The following is a 16,568-nucleotide window of genomic DNA, read 5'->3' on the forward strand; positions in this document are numbered from 1 at the left end:
TTGCTCATATGCCACTGAACAGCAATCATATTCATTATTTGTTATTATTATTTCACTCAGGTAATAACCAATTTAGTATTATTTTACTCACAGCTTCCATGGCTGTCTGTATGTACTTCAAATATCTGCAGTAATTAAAATAATTGTTTTGACCCAGTGCAAATAGGTTTTGTGCTTATTTGGTAGCTTCTTTACAACTGCACAAAGAACCAAGCTGCTGAGATGTGATAGATGTGATTAGAGCAGAAAAAGAACAAAATCTCCTGTTGGTCCTTCAGACGGTGACTTATGAGGGGGAAAGATGACGTGTGGGAAAATGACAGTGTTTTAGATTTGAGTAAAGAATGGGAAAATGGATTGGTAACAACTCAAGCAGCTGCTCCTATCCTTATGTGTGTTTTTTTTCTTCTTTTTCTTTTTTTTTTCCTTATTTTTCTGATTCTTTGTAGGGTTTGGTTGTGGGGTTTACTTTGTTTTGCTTTTATTTTCTTTTAGCAGCTGCCGGAAAAGATGCCTTTGGGAGTTGAATAGTTTGACATTTCAGGGGGTGATAAAATGGACATACTTGGTCAGAAAACTTCTAACGCCATTCTCCATCCAACCTGGCCCCCTGCCACTGACAAACAAGTTCGCTCATAGGAAGAGATTTCTTCTTTTTCCTGACAGCTTTGAGGATTTTGTCTGTCTGATTTTTGACAAAGTCAGGATCAATGTTCCACCAGACTTGCTTATGTCTTAGAGCCTTCTCATGGGACTCCCATTGCCTCTATCAAGGTGGATGAATTCTTTTTATAGAAAAGCAACCAAAACTTTGGACAATGCTTTTTCCCTTAGTAAAAAAATAACAGCATCAGCCTTCCATTCCACTGGGTATGGATCGCATCCACATAGATTATTTAATGTTTTTATTAGCTCTTGGTGAATAGAAAATCCATAATATTTTTTTTTACTTCCACAGAAATAAGGACATTGCTCTTATAATTTAGATCTTCCTTCTGCACTCTACTGTAATGCATTGAGATTACCAGTACTCTGACCTTTATTGTACTTCATCCTTTTATTTCCTGATGCACTGCTCACACCTCATCACATTATCCAGTCATTAAGGGCAGTTTTTATTACATACCACAACATTACTTGTTGAAGTTTGAGCCACAGAACCAGCAGCTGGTTGGAAAGGAGCTGGGGAAGACCTGGATGTGAACTCAGCCTCGGGTCAGGTTTCCCAGGGCTGTGCTCATGCAGCTTTGGAAGATCTCAGGCGACCTCATCTTGCTCATGCTTGGTTGTCTTTGCTGTAAAAAAGAAAATGTCCAGGTGGCAAACCTGCCCCTCTCAGAACATCCTGACCCAGCGGTGTGGTAGGGATGGCAACTCCTGGAATTCAGTCGCCGAACCCCATGAGTACAATTAACAAGTACACAGTTTTGTCTTTCCATTTCCTCTGGGTGTTATGAGCCTGAAAGACAACCTTTTGCAGAATTTATGATCTCTATTTGTAATTCAGGGCTATTCACTCAATTATATGTGCCCGGCTTTGTAGGAGTGCAGGAGCTTAAAGGCATCTGTTCCTTAGGCTTGCAGCCACTGCCTTCCCCCAGGATGCTTTACCTGGTAATAGGATTTTACTCTATTTCTCTCATGCAATCCCTGAGTTAAAGCACTCAGGGACGTCAGCCATGTGAAATGCATGTCACACCTCCCCAAGCTGGCATAAATCCTTATTCTACAGAAATGCCAAGAGGCCAAAACAGGACACACAATTTTTCTTTCACTAAGAACTATACAAGTACAGCCCCGATTGTCTTGCAAGAGAATTTAAGGCAAGATGCAGAGAAAGGAAATGGAAGAGCTGAAGACGCAATGTAAATGGTGCTGATTCTATGCACTCATTGGCTTGCAGCGCACTTATTACATCAATATAGAGTTACTGCTATATCATTTTTATACTGTATGTATGTGGATAAATATTTATGAACAGTTCTCACTTTCAGTTTTATTCTAGGAATTGTTAAGACTGAATAAACACCTTTGTATACATCGTCTTTGGAAGTGCTGTCAACAGGGGACTGCAGCAGCTCACCGAGCTCACCCGGGGACCGATTGGAATTCCCCACTCGTAGCACTTGCAGGATCAGTATCATCATTGTTAACGGTCATTGTGCGTGTGGCTCCAAATGAAAACAGCTGCCACGTGTCGGATCGCTCTGAGCCCGGCCGTCCCAGCGCCGTGCTCTCGCAGCGCCCAGCTGAGCGTGAGGACATGGTGCACCAGCCCTGCCGCGTCAGTGGTGGGGATGCACGCCGCAATGAAGTGTCAAGCTGTTTCCACAGGCTGCTTGGAGGGCACAGCTTCATTTCTTGCTATGGAAACAGCACAGCCAAAGGTCAGTGGAAGAAGTATTATCCTTTCACGCATTTGTGTGTGGGTTTTTTTGTTGTTTTTTTTTTTTGCTTTGAATATGTCAGAGATGCACAAAGGCATTGAGATGCCCAAGAGTTCAGATGGATATGTCTTGGGATTTAGGTACACGGCCCTGTGTTTGTACTTAGCATATCTGGAGAGTTTTGAAATGCAGACTGCTGTTTTGCAGTCTGGCTCTTGAACACTGTATCACAATATAAAATGCACGTCTGACTTCAATAGATATACACAGTTCATGTAAAGATAATTTTTCCTTATAAATACGTTTGTCTTTACTCAATATGGTTGACAATCTTGGTTCACCAGAGTGCCTAAAAGAAAAGCATAATAATCAGCTGTGTAAAAGTGATTTTGTAGTACAAATTGGCTTGCTGGGACTGAGAGAGTGTTTTGATTGTTATTTTCTCAGTGGAATAGATTGATGTGTCATCTGAAATGACAATCAGGAATAGATTCTGAACTGCCACCTTCGTCTCTTAATTAGTACGAGTAATTCTTTTGAACAAAATATGGTTATCATCGAGTTCATTCTATCCCAGTGAGATTAAAGAGTGCTTAAATTTCACTTCTTTTTTTTTTTTTTTGTCCCAGGGGTGGGATAATCCCTGTAATTACATCATATTATCCACTGTTATTCATGTATCATCTCTAGTGATACTGGGATCTTCTGCAGATCACTTTGAATACATTAGACAAGCCTTGCCAATACACTTCTCACTCATCAGCTGAAGATTGCTCTGATGGAAGTTGCTACTTTGGGCGATATAAAGCTCCCCTCGCTGCTTAAGTATATGAAAATACCATTATATTCTGGGCCTTGCTATATTCAAAATATTAAAAATACCAGGTGTATGAAGTTGCAGTATGCTGTTACTCTCATTCATTAATTTAGTGAAGAAGCTGCATAGTTAAAACACTGTACATAGAAGTATGTGGTCAGAATATAGCTACAGTGCAGACAGCATACAGTGAGTATGGATTACTGTGCGTGTATGGGGAGACAAGCGTTAGGCTGAAGGAGAAGCTCACCTGTCTCCTTTAACTGGCTTGCAGTATGTCGCAAGCAGTGGCCATGCCTGTCTTGTCCCTGCCGCATTCAATTTTTAATGACAATTTCTTGCCAGTTCTATATCTCCACTTTTTTTTGTACCAGCTTCTTCCAGAATGTGCATCATGTTTCCTGGCTATTTACCTGGCTTTCCCCATTACTTCGGTCACACAAGGCTTTTGTTCAGAGCTGCAGATGAGAGCTCTTGAGCAAATATTGACCTGCTCTCCTTGAACATTGACAGGCAGTCCCACCAGCTTTGGTCAAGAACTGGCTGATGTCTGGGTTTTCTTGCCAGCGCAGCTCCAATTCCGGAGCTGGCTTTTGCTGTCCTTGAGGGCTGCCCACTCTGTGCTTTATGGACATGCTGTCCCTAAATCAGCCCTTTCCCCTCTGCCCAGACACAGGAACCCTGGTTGCTGCGTAACATGCCATGAGGGCCAGAGCCCTGCTGCTTCAAGTGTGCTTCACAGTCACTGCAGGATTAATTTTCATGGTTTGCTGGTAGCTTTCTAAGTGGAAAATGTGAGTTTCTAGCTTTGCCTTTTCAAGGTGTGCTTAACTCAAGCTTGAAATTTCAAGTTGCATCTGTCCTTATTTTTTTCCCAGGAACATGGCGTGAATTGCTGCCGTTGAATGGAAGAATTGGATAGAATCCTTCTATAAAATTGTGTTTTCCATGTACTCAACCCAGGTCTGGTTCACCCCACCCTAGCATGTCAGGGTGCACGTGGTCCCATGGCGGGTATTCCAGCCCCAACTGTCATCTGCAGGCTTGCTCAGACCGCCTGTGCTCCATCCAACAGTCTGGAACAGAAAGCTCTTCTGTGGTTCTGGGAAGTTCTGTCAGAGAAAACAAGGCTGAGCAAGGCTCTTGAGGAGTGATGCTAACAAGCATGCCCCTTATAGGCAATTAAGATAAATTAGTTGTGTGATAGCTTCACGCTGCAGCCTTGAGGTCTGTATGCCTTGGGACAAATGGATTTCTCTCTGTTTATTAAGTCTGTAAGCCATCAGTAAATACACATTTGCAGTTATTGGCCACTATTCCCTTTGTCTCAGAGAAGCTGGTGGGGAAACTCATGGCTCAGGACATCTCCAGCTTCACTTCAGCCATACATCAATGACTGCTTGTTTTGTAACCAGCACCAGCAATTCTTGGCCTTGGAAATGTGTTTCTTTCCCTTACCTCTTGCTGCAGTCTCTGAGGTGCTCACCTGTCTCATTTCCCACCCTTGCTGTGTGTTCCAGGATCTCCAGCATTCTCCCAGTGTCTTGTTGGTGGTCAGGGAAGTTGTAACACAAGGAACTCTTGCTCACTGTCTTTCTGTGATGGCAGACAACAGATCTTTACCCGGTGCCATCCCGGTGACTTCAGCACTACACCCACTCATGTCACACTGAAGTTCTAGTCTGAAAGTTTGTAATTCATTCAGTGTTTGCGTTGTGTTGATGGGCTCAGCACTGAATGCTTTCCCCCACACATCAGAGGGAGATGAGAAGGGAATAAATGGGCTTAAATAATTAAAGAAAGACCAGGGGAAGAGTGATTTGAACAAGAAGTCAAGCTCCGTTTCATGTATTGCTTGTAGACTTCCACATGTTTTACAGAGAGAAAACAGAGAATGTCATTTATATTATGAATTTATACATAGTATTCCCTACTGAAACCAATGTGTTCTTTTCACAAAAGGTGTCAGAGTGGCTGATGTAAATTTCTCATGATTGACTGAAAGTATTAAACACATCCTATGCTGTAAGAATGTCATCAGGCTAAAAAAGATCAAATAAATCCATTTCAGATAAGAAAACAATGGCAGAGAGAGAAAGGTTGAACAACTTTGAAGGGGTTTGAAGGTATGTTTTGCATTGAAAGCAATAGAGCAGGGAATAACTCCAAGTTTTTTTCCAGGTCTTGCTTTCAGCCTGGCAGATCACAGCTCTCCTTGGGCCCTCAGTCATTGATGTTCGGTTTCTGTACATCTTAGTAAACAGATAACTTCTCAACTGTTTGTCATTGCAGGTTATCTAATGTGCTCGTCATCAAAGTATACAACCACTTACTACTGTTTTGTCATGTAAACATGCTCTCTTTTCAAAGATGTCAGCGTAAATCTTCTAACTTCTATGAGCAGAATCACACTTCTGTGCGGCGTGATGACAATCTATGAAAAGCACCTTCCGACGGAGAATGATTCCCTAGAAATGGTTTTGCCCAGTGACACTGGATCTCAATTGTGATGCATCCTGTGCAGGCAAGGAAAGGTTTCTCCTTCTGGTGGAATGGGATGGTGCCAGTGCTGGGGAAGCGGTGGGAGCGAGGAGTGCTGCAGAAGGCAGCCAGGGTCGGGGCTGTCTGGCATCCCTGTGCTCCAGCAGGCTGTACCTGGTGGATGCACACAGTGTCAATGCACAGAGCGTTCTTTCTCAAGTACTCGTCCCTTTTTCATAAGACACCTTTGGAGATGAAAGCCTGTGAATCTTCCTTAGCCACGCTGGGGAGCACAGCCTTCAGAGGACATCTATAATTTCTCTAAACCTGTGATCAAATGCCAAATTAACAAGCTAGGAAGCTGTCAAAAAACCTTGCAGTGACCATTTATGAAGGCAGGTTTTCAAGGCAATATCAAGAGGCTTTGTGATATGTCCTGTCACTGCTGGAAGGGTGATGCCACGGCACACTGGGCTCCTCAAAACCCACTGAAAATCTACTCCTGAGATGCAGCAATTAAGCTGACTGACACACTGGGACTCAGCCCTCCCCTCTCAGCACAAACTGTGCTGGGGCAATGCCTGCTGAGCCCAGCACATGCCTTCTAGTGAATGGATCAGGCAGGGAAAGAAAACGTGCTGTGCCCGGGTTGCGTGAGCTCCCTTTCCACACTGTTGGGAGGGGTGGATGGCTTTTAGCAGCTGCAGGAATGCTGCACAGGGACCGGCCTGACCAGCCCCGATGGGATAAATTAGTGCTTTATGCCCTCTTGTCTGCTGAGTTTATCTTTCTGTTGGTAATGCACACACTGCTTTGGAGGAAATTTATCACACGCAGAGGAAGGACAAGAGGATAATCTTGGAAAAAGGCTTCATCTGTGCTAGCAAATTAGTAAGACTTTGGGTTAGAAATTGACAGTAAATGTGCTGCCTCCAAATGCTGTCTATAAGTAAACCGAACCTATTAAAATAAATGGGCTATAAGTCTGTTAATATAACGTGCATTTGAGGATCCCACACAGCCCTTATGCAGGCACAGCTTTCATTCTGTTCGTTCTTCTTCAGCAGTTCCTTCTCTTAATCACCCCTCCTCGAGCTGCTGCAGATTCAATCCAGTTGTCACACATCCCATTAGCATTAATCGGGTCTCGGGCCAGAAATGAACTTCATCCTTAGACGGCAGTTCCGTGCTGGTTCAATTTGCAAATTAAGCATTGCAGCAGAGCAACTGTGTGACTGCTGTCACTGCATGCAGGGGGTAAAGTGAGCTGGAGGGAAGAGGACAGGGAAGGGGCTTTGAGCACACAGCGGTTATTCTGCAATAGCAGTCCCAGAAGTCGTGCAACCAGATGCAGGTGAATTTATTTGCAAGAGCTTTTCTAATGTGGATTCAAGAGTAAATCAACCCATCGAGGATGGAGTGGCCCCTAATCCTCCGCTGCAGGCAGGATTCTGGGGAGGGAATATGGGCTGCAAAGAGCCGTGGTGTTGTACTTATCTCCCTAACATGAAAGGAAGATCCATAAGTCACAGGCTACTATAATTAAGAAAAAGTTAAAATAACCGGTTACTCCTCCTGGAATTAGACTTGCTGCTTTTAAAATTTCATTAGATGGGAATCTAAGTCACAGAGAACGTATACGTAATCACAACTACACAGTTCAAAGAGCTCTCTCAAAAGTGGGATGCCCAAAAGTGTGACCTACCTTTGCTTCCATTTCAGATTTCCAGGGAGTTATTAAAAATTAAAGATGCCTTTAAGGAGCTTCCCAGAAAACTGTTTAAATGTAGGACATAGTGTACCAGCAGGTTACAAACAGAAGCAACTTTTATGCAGTATATTGTGCTACAAAGCAATTCTGTTCAAAGTATCGAAAGTATTTCAATTAAGAAAAATAATGGTCAAGGACAAACAACGTTTTAGTAGGAGGAGATTAGATTATTTCTATGGTTACTGTGCGGAAGCTGCAGCTAGAATTAAAGTTTTAAGATCCACGTTACTTTTAATAAAAATTTGAAGCTAATGACCAATTTTTTCATAGACCAAAAAACTCCTTTTAAAGGATGGGATGTAGAGGAGAGCTCAGGCCATGAAGTGGCTTTACCTGTTTGAAGTCCCTTGCATGTTTCATTGCTTTTACAGAAAACGTGATGATGGTTTTGACAATTCAGTGCTTAGATCTTAAAACATTTTGGTTTGAACCATGCAGAGACCTGTAAGCAGTGATAATATAATGTTTTCTTTCCCTTCTTCATTGAAGGTATCACAACACAACCAACAGGGATAGAAGTATGTTAATATATCATCCCAGACTTCTATGTTTGGAGTCTGAGGGTTTGCTGTGAGTTTGGAGGGACTGTGCTTGTTGGCTTTTTCTACTCAATAGCTCTGACTCAGCATCCCATCATCCCTCTCCATCTCGCCAGTGCTTCAGGAACAAGGTGGCTTTCTTCCCTCTGGTCGTTGGTGAGGCAGCACAGCCAGTGGTGCCCAGGTAAGCCAAATATCTTGCTTTGGTTTCTTTGGTTGGAATTCCAATAATTACTGGGAAAATGGGTCTCCCGTGACCTTGAGAAAGCTGCTGTCTTTCAGTGCCTCTCCTAGAAGTAGAGTTTTCAGCTCTAATAAACTGAGGTGAAGCAAAGTGGGATGAATATAAAATACAAGTACGTTCCCTCAGTATCCCGGTGGTGGCACAAAGGAGACACCAGGAGATGTCTTTTCAAAGCTGCAGCCTCATGGAGCAGCACTGGAGTAACTGCAGTTTGGTAGAAGAGCACCTGAAATCGTTGTACTCTTGTTTAGGGCTTGGGAGCAGAAATGAATGCAATAGTTGTGCTTAAAAATATTGTTTAAATGTCATATTAAGATACCTGAAAATAATAAAAAATAGGTAAAATTTCTAAAGATTGTTAAGAAAGGATTTCATTTTAACAGTGTCCCTATTCTTCATCTGTCTTTGTCTCCAGAACTCTTACCAAGAGCCATCATCTGTGTGACATTAAAAATAATCAAGGCTCTCATTTTCTTTGTGAAGAATGGAAATCAGCTGAAGCGAAGTGGTTGCTCTTTTTGCTGAACAAGCATGGGCAAAAGATGCCGAAAAGAGCAACCAAGGACTGCTTCTCTCTGGTGCTTACACTGGCAGTGCCTGGGTTTGGTCTCACTCTGGTAGTGCCCATCTCCAGCAGAGATGGAGCTGTGCTGCTGCTCCCAGCTCCTTCCCTGCTCCTCTGCTCTGAGGGTGCTGCAAAGACTTCACCTCCAGCAGCAGCTTGTGCCTTGCGCAATAACAAAAATGATACAGTACAGAAATAGTACAGAAATACAGTTACAGAAAAGGGAAGATCAATGATGAAGTGGGAAAACCGGAAACCAAGTCTTCCAATGAGGCCCACATCAACATTTGGTCAGTAAAGGTGATGATGCAAGGATAAGAATGTTCTTATTTCTACTCAAAGATTATGATGGTCAACAATCATTTCCATTTCTGTTGGGACAGGAGCTGAGGTCAGATGTCCCCTGCTCCAGCCTTGCATTGGGACATGGAGTACAGTTGCTGGCTGGTGGCAGTGCTGAGCTTGGCTTCCCCAGCCTGCCAGGTCCCCCTCCGCTTCCCCACCAATCAGTTTTGGCATTTCATGCTCAAATTCACTTAATTACAATGTCGCTTTCTTTTTACTGAGGTGCTGGAGATTGTTATTTTGGTTTGTTTTTTTTTCCACAATTAAAAATTAAAAATGTTTTCTAGTAATGATCATGACTGATTTGCAGCTTAATTGCACCAGGCGCCTTTGGATGACTGCAGTTTGGTCAGCTGTTTGGAGAGGTGTACTGAGATACCCTTGCTCTCTGATGAGATTACTTTTATACATTAGGTCTTAATACCAATTTGATATTTAGTGAAATATTATCAGGAACGTGAAGCTGCAGTGGGATGGAGACGGAGAGGCTGCAGGGCTGCTGTGGTTAAGAGAAGCCAAGGGCACAGCTGGCTCAGCCATCCCCGAGGGCTGGCAGGTGACCTGAGCTCCATCCATCAGCTTTAGGGGCTGAGCTGTTGCTGCTGCACTCGTTCTCCAGCTTTTCAGTGGAAATCTCATGGTAGCAGATTGCAAAGAGCTTGGCTCACACCAAACTTGCTGGACTTCTTTGGATGGTTTGTTTATTGTAGGTACTCAGACTTGTTAGGGAAATTCAGTTTCAGTTACTATTCATTTTTCTCTCTTGTCCATTGAGGAAAATCATTTGGGTAGTTCTGAGATTTTTACTTACTACTCTTGTCGAACTGAAGTAAAATACGCAGTAACAACATAGAAATAATAATGAAAAAAGGATTAGAGCAGGATTTTTTGAAGTTTTTGATAATGCACATAAAGTGGTGATTTTTGTCTTTATTGCACTAGCCGCATTTTCCTGACAGTACTTTCCTCCCTACTCTAGATTTGAATGGAAACAAAAAGCAGTGTCATAATCTCCACGCAATTCTATTACTAAATTGTCAGAACACAGCCTTATTTTTGGCCACAGTGATTCAACTCCATTTCCACCTCCACATGGATCAGCAGTGACCTTGACATTCTTGGTCAATGCTCATGTAGAGATTGCTTGGCAGGCACCGGTGCCAAGCTGTGGAATATAATTTCCCGACAATGTATGGTATCTGGGTGTGTAATTGGCTTCTGGGCTGTCCCTGCACAGCTATATGGTCCTTTCCTGCTCCTCTCAGCAAGTAGTTTTTAATGACCACCAAACCATGAACCATCTGTCTGTACAGAACTCCAGAACCACACAACTGTTGCTGGTTTTATACATTTATATGCTCCTCTCAAAAATATTTTAAGTGAGATCCATTATCTAATTTTTAAAAATTGACTATTGGGCAAACAGGAGTTTATTAATTAGTGGCAAATGTGGAATTATTAATGTGCAAGAGAACCCTAAAAGGCAAAACACATGTCTGAAAGTAAAATCTCAAGCCACAACCAAGTGTTGTAAGCTAAATCACGTCCCTGGGGATGAAGTGATGCAGTGAAGTAATGGACTTTAAAGATCCCCTCCCCTGTTCTTTGCTCTTGCTGCTTTGTCCATTACTGCCTGGGCAGCTGCCCATTTGGCCATTAATGCCTTTCCTGTGTAGGTGTGTAGGAAAGCATTATATGGCGGTAGAGCTCTGGCTCTTTGTGCTAAGTATGCCATCCAGCACAGCTGGGACAGCACGGAGAGGAAAATGGGTTGCGCCAGAAAATGTCTCGGAGCAAGTGGAGTGGCTCATCAGGGAGGAAGGACCACTGGGCAGCACAGCTACAGCCCCGGCCTCGGAACGCGCTAAAACCCACAATTTTGTCATCACGGATCGTGCCTCCAAGAGAAACAGGTAAGTGGTTATTATTTCTGAAAAGGAAAGGAATGAGAGACCAAAAATAGCCTTAAACAAACTCCTGCTGCTGCTGTAGGCTGTATCCACTGGGATCACTGCTGGGAGATTTTTGTCTGAAGTCTATTTCCACCCAAAGCATGACTTCCTCTTCTCCCCAAAGGGAAGAACACTTATAATTAAGGGATAATTCAGGATGGATCTGTCGGCAGTGGGAAGTGAGCCTTGCTGGGACCTGTAGCTGTCCCATGCACCTCTGTTGGTGGAGTGAAGGAGAAGGGGCACCTCTCTGGCTGCGAGTCCAGGGCCCTGTCCAGGAAGACATCCCTGGGACAGCAGGGTGGGACGGAGCACGAGGGGCAGCAAGGCAGATCCAGACCCGGTGGTTCAGTGTTCATCTCTATCTGCTCAAATCCAGTCACTAAATAATGCAGAGAAGTAATGCAGCTGTGACGCTCATCTCAGAAAAGGTTTTTAATACAATTGGACAAGGTTCATGGCAGCAAATTCTGCACAATTGGGCTTTTAAAGTTGGTTTTGTCTCTTCAATGGCTTGTGCACAAAGTTTTCACTTTCTTCTGCCCTCATGAGCCTGTTGGTGGTGGAGGGATGCTCAGATTTCACGTGAGACGTCACTTTCTACCAATCCAATTGAGTGGTATCAGAAATACATGGGTTAGAGAAGTTGATACTAAATGGAATACGTCTTTCAGTGTGTGAGACATCTCTTTTGCTAACATTTTATAAATTACATAGTATTTTCAAAAGTCTTATATTCCTGCCTAAATTCACATACCGAACAAGTTGAGAACAGATGTTACACTTATATTGTCTATTCACGGGTCGAGTTAGTGATAGGATAATAACAAGCGTTCCTTACCTTCCTTTTTCCCCGTTCAAGCAGAGTGTACTGCTCTTCAGTGGCTTTTATTTCTAAGTGTTGATAGTTCTTCCCCTCAAGTCAACACAGTGCTGATCACAGTTACAGTTTTGGACTCTAGGTAATGAGAGAGCCTTCATACGCCAAAAGATCTGTTCTGCTTTGAAGCAACGTTTCCAACTTCTCCTATGGCTTTTTCATAAAAAATCGAGGCTCAATGCTCATTGTCATTGGAATATATGAAACAACAAAATGAAACAAACCAGCCAGCTTACTGATGAGAACTGGATTGTATTCTGTCTTGTTCTTGCAGTTGTTTTCTCATTTTCTATTTTAAAATATGCGCTGATTTTTCTGAATAACACACATCATTAAATTAAAAAGAAAGTTACAGTTTCAGAGGCACTAATGAAAAACATCCCTATCTGCTGTTCACTGCCAGTGACAGGCTTAAAAGGGTGAAATATTGATGAGTACTAGAGAATGTATACATTAATTTGGCATCAAATTAAAGCAAGCACATTTAAACATCTGCTTCTTTGTTAATTCTGTGCATGTTGGACGGTTACTGATTTGTTTCCTTAATCAAGGACCTGCAGTACGCGCTTACGTGCTCCAAGTCTGTGTTCTGGATTTGCTCGTTGCATTTGTTGTTAGCAGCAACAGATGGAGATGCGCTCCAGCCATGAGAACTGAAATCAGTACCTAATGCCGACGTGGAATTTTTATTGTTTGATGATTTTCTAGTTCTAGTAGAACTAATTCCTAATCTGTCATGATCGTTTCATATGTTAAATCCTGCATTAGTACCTACCACATTTCTAGGACGATCTGTAACAGAAAATAAATTCACGCTCCAAGCACTAAGGTTTGGTTTCACGAGCAGGATGCTGTGCACATGTATTTTTTGCAGCAGAGGCAGTGGAGAGTTCCAGTGTCTCAGGGATGCTCTGGATGTGTCCCGGGCTCTGGTTCCTCTGCAGGAATGGGATCTCTGAAGCAGTCTGCTACCAAGAGCAGGAGCTCTCTTCTGTACACCTTGCACTGAAAATGTCTGCCTCCTTCATGTCAGAGGGTTGTAATGCAGTGAGACAAGGCAGATAGGTGCATTTTTAAGTAAGGTTTTAATTTTAGGTTCCAGAAAAATCATTGTAAAAAGGCGCAGCTGTATCTGCGTGGCTGTGCTCAGTGGTCCACATCTGAGCTGAAGTCACTGTAATGTTCCTTTTCTTCAGAGCCACCAGTTACGCAAACTGAAGTTTTACCAGAGTAGGGATTAGGAGTCCTCATGTTTAGCTCAAACCATTTAATGGAAAGTGATCGGCTCTGATGGGAGAGGAACCAAGAGCAAAATCAGAAAAGCCCTAAATACAACCGCCTCATTTTAGTGCTGCGTCTTTCAGAAATACCAGAAGTAATTTTGTTTCTGCCAACACTCTTGTTTAAAATCAGCTCATGTTTAGAATACAATAAGGAGAAAGAAGCATCAGACTCAATAATTTGCTTATGCTTCCAGTAGTTGTTCCTTACTATATTACTTGCCAAAGTGCCAGAACTGACAAATTATCCAATAACGCAAAACCGAAGGCAGCATTGCAGCCGCCGTAAAGCAGGATTGGTTTATGAAGCATCCTTGTGGTGTTCCATGAGATGAATCACCAGCATTCAGCAAACCTGTTGCAAATTCTTTCCCTCCTTTTCTCCTTCTTTTTGTCTTGCCAGCACTAAAATGGGCATCAAGTTGGATTTTTATTTACTTGTCGGAAGAGAGGAAATTCTTCAAATAGAAAAATTATGTTCTACCAAAGCCTTTACACTGCGTGAAAGGAAACGCATTGGCTTTCAGCTTTGTGGGCACTCCTGAGGTCTTTGTGCAGCTGTACTCCTGGCGTGGGGGAAAGGTGCTTTGAGATTGCATGCCTTACAGTACAGCGATTTTTCCCAAAGAATAATACCCACATTCACTTAGTGAGTTACTAAGTACTCCACGTTGAATTATAACTAATGTTTGGTTTAATATTAAATTTCAAAGTTGCTGAAGGCTTTGGTAAAGGAACACATTACATCAGGGCCAGCAGTTGTGGCTTTCTGGCACTTTGCTGCTTGTTCTTACGCTGTGAACTGCAGGCACAGCCTACTGTCTGCTGCATGCAGGTGTGCACGTTTGGTGTGCTTTGTTGCATCGCAAGTGATGTCTGAAGGTGATAGCGGTCCTGGGTCCTGAGCTGCACAGTGCCTGCATGGGAAGGCCTTGGAGCAGCAGGGAAGGCAGTGGGCTGGGCCCTGCGTGGAGGTATTTTGGAAGTTGTTTTTTAGGTTTTGCTAACTTTGTGTTTGGGGCAGGTTAAGCAGAGCGCGCTGCAGGAAGCACTGCAGGAGCCTGGCTCCTGTGGGAAGGAAGTGCTATCAATTCCTGTTCATATATCCATGGTTTAAAAGCTTAAGGTATAGGAGCGCATTAACAGAGCTACGCAGCTTCCAAAATAAAGCTGTGCTGAGTGTGACAGTTCGTACTAGGGGCAGAGCAAAGCAGTTTGAGTTACAACAACATTCCTCTGTGCCTCCTGCTCTGCTGCCAGGGTGCAGAGAACCGTGGGGAGGTATTTGGCTCCATGGAAAACTCTCCATGTTCTGGCCCAACACCATGCAATGGTTCGTGTGCTGGAGCTCTGCAATGGCCCTGGCCCAAGCTGCGCCTCGTGCTGCCATCACACAGTGCTGAGAGCGGACAGGGACACAGGGAGGGTCCCATTCCCACTTGTTGGTGAGAGCTGGAAAACGCCAACAGTGCCAGAATGAAAAGAACCTTCATGTTGTTAGATTCAATCATTTATATTTAGCACCTTGTAAGACGAGTGGGAAAGCGGCAAAAGCTAATTAGGTGCGGTTTGTGCTAAAAGAAGAGCGACCCTGTAGGAGTGGAGTTATTAATAGAGTTCATTAGGAACAGTTTTGAGACTGGCACTTAAGTTGGCAATGCGTTTTTGGGATTTGCCAGTGACACCACCTAGGGAGGTACTGCCGGTGCAGAGGAGGTTTGGTGTACAGGAGGAGAGAGATGACTGGGAGGACTGCAGTAATGAAAATAAGATGAATAATAATAATAAAAAAAGTACAAGCTTGTGCACTTTGGTACTTAGAAATGAAAAATTTCTTCCATAACTGGAAAATTACAGCGGTAGATGATGGAGGCAGAAAGTGATTTGAATATTTGAGCTGATCATTGCATATAAACCAGAATATCAGTGCAGCTATGCTAGCCGGCGCATGTAGGATGTTGTTTACAATTCTGGTTGCAATGGCTCGAAATGAATGTTAATCAGAACATGTGTGGACAAAGGCTTTCCATTCCCCCACCTACATCCCTGCCTTTCTGAAGGATCCCAGGAGGACTTGGGTGAACCAGCCCAGGGCCAGAGGAGAGGCTGATAACCGCCTGGAGAGCAAATTTTACCAAATTCCCTTTTAAATCTCTGCAGAGCTGGAACTGCCCCTCTAAGTGGTCCATACCTACAGCCACATCTTCCCTTCTCAGCACATGATTTCACAGCGGTGTGTTTGCTCTTATACAGTGATTTCACCACAATGTATGAGAACGGAGGAAATTATTTATGATTATCTCGACTCTGCTGTCTTTCCTCAAGCAGAACCCCACTGCCTTCCCAGGGAGCGCTTCCCACTATTGAATTCCATTTTTGTTCAATTTATAATTTGGAAAAGCCCCTTTCCTCCCCTCATGTCATCCTGCCTCTCTCATACAGCAGCAGTTCGCCCACCTCTTGCAGTGGTTGGTTTGAGGAAGTCCTGCAGGAGCCCTGGAGCCAGGTCACCCACCGTCACCAACTGAGCATCATGCACCATCACTGGTCAGGCACAGGTGGGATGGCTGTGGCCGTGCCCGCGTCCCCGTGAGCTGTTGTGCCTGGGGATGAGGAGCGGGAGGGAAGACCTGGGAGTTACATCACACATTGAGTCACTCGTGATGCTTTGATAACCTGTCAGCTGCCTGTGAAAGCCAGAGGCAAGAACATCTGTGTTGTCGAAGCTGGCACTGAAGGCTGGGACAAGCATCCATGTTTCTGGAATGGCCCCCATCCCCCCCCCAGCTGTGCCATGGCTGAGGCTGTGTCCCACCCCATCGATGCAGGACCCTGCTGAATTTGTTCCTGTCCTTTCTGCTCGAGGTTAGAGCACTTCTCTGTGTTGCTGTGCTTTATCACCAGCCCTCACCCCTCCAGGCACTTCTCACTATGTATTTTTCATGACTCTTGCAGCCAAACAACTTTTCTCTTTGGCCTGCGTCTCCAGGGCTCTGTCCTGCATGGGATGTGCTTCATCCTCTCATCCCCCTCCCCTCTTCCATGGAGGAATCTGATGTCAGAGACCTCACCTCTCTTGGTTGTAGGTCCCTTTTTTATCCTTCTTCTGCCAATCGTGGCAGTCCTGGGCGCTTAGGTAAGTCATGTGCAGCACCCCTGAGATGGCTGTCTCCCCCCAGATGAGCCCACACAAAAGACCATTTCCCGGCCATTAAGCTGGCACTTATCTCTTTCTCCTTGCCCCCGGCCTGCGAATCTTCAGACAAAAGATTTTTCCAACTTTGGCCAGGACTTGCCTGGGCTTGTC

At 43.9% G+C, this 16,568-nt stretch overlaps 2 long non-coding RNA genes across 2 annotated transcripts in view; one reads left to right on the plus strand and one right to left on the minus strand.

Moving 5' to 3' along the window:
* The window catches only part of LOC110405084, an 82,332-nt gene extending 71,817 nt beyond the window's left edge, over window positions 1-10,515 (plus strand). The window contains exons 18-20 of the long non-coding RNA XR_002442674.1: window positions 1,995-2,387; window positions 5,575-8,179; window positions 8,655-10,515. This is a non-coding gene — a long non-coding RNA (uncharacterized LOC110405084). The remainder of the gene's footprint in view (window positions 1-1,994; window positions 2,388-5,574; window positions 8,180-8,654) is intronic.
* Window positions 2,246-16,556, minus strand: LOC110405087. Its single transcript, XR_002442678.1, has 3 exons — window positions 15,719-16,556; window positions 11,943-13,268; window positions 2,246-2,364 (listed from the first exon to the last, which is right to left on the minus strand). It is a non-coding gene; the product is annotated as an uncharacterized LOC110405087 (long non-coding RNA).

This window comes from Numida meleagris, chromosome 11 (genome assembly GCF_002078875.1).
Source record: "Numida meleagris isolate 19003 breed g44 Domestic line chromosome 11, NumMel1.0, whole genome shotgun sequence".
Taxonomy (NCBI): domain Eukaryota; kingdom Metazoa; phylum Chordata; class Aves; order Galliformes; family Numididae; genus Numida; species Numida meleagris.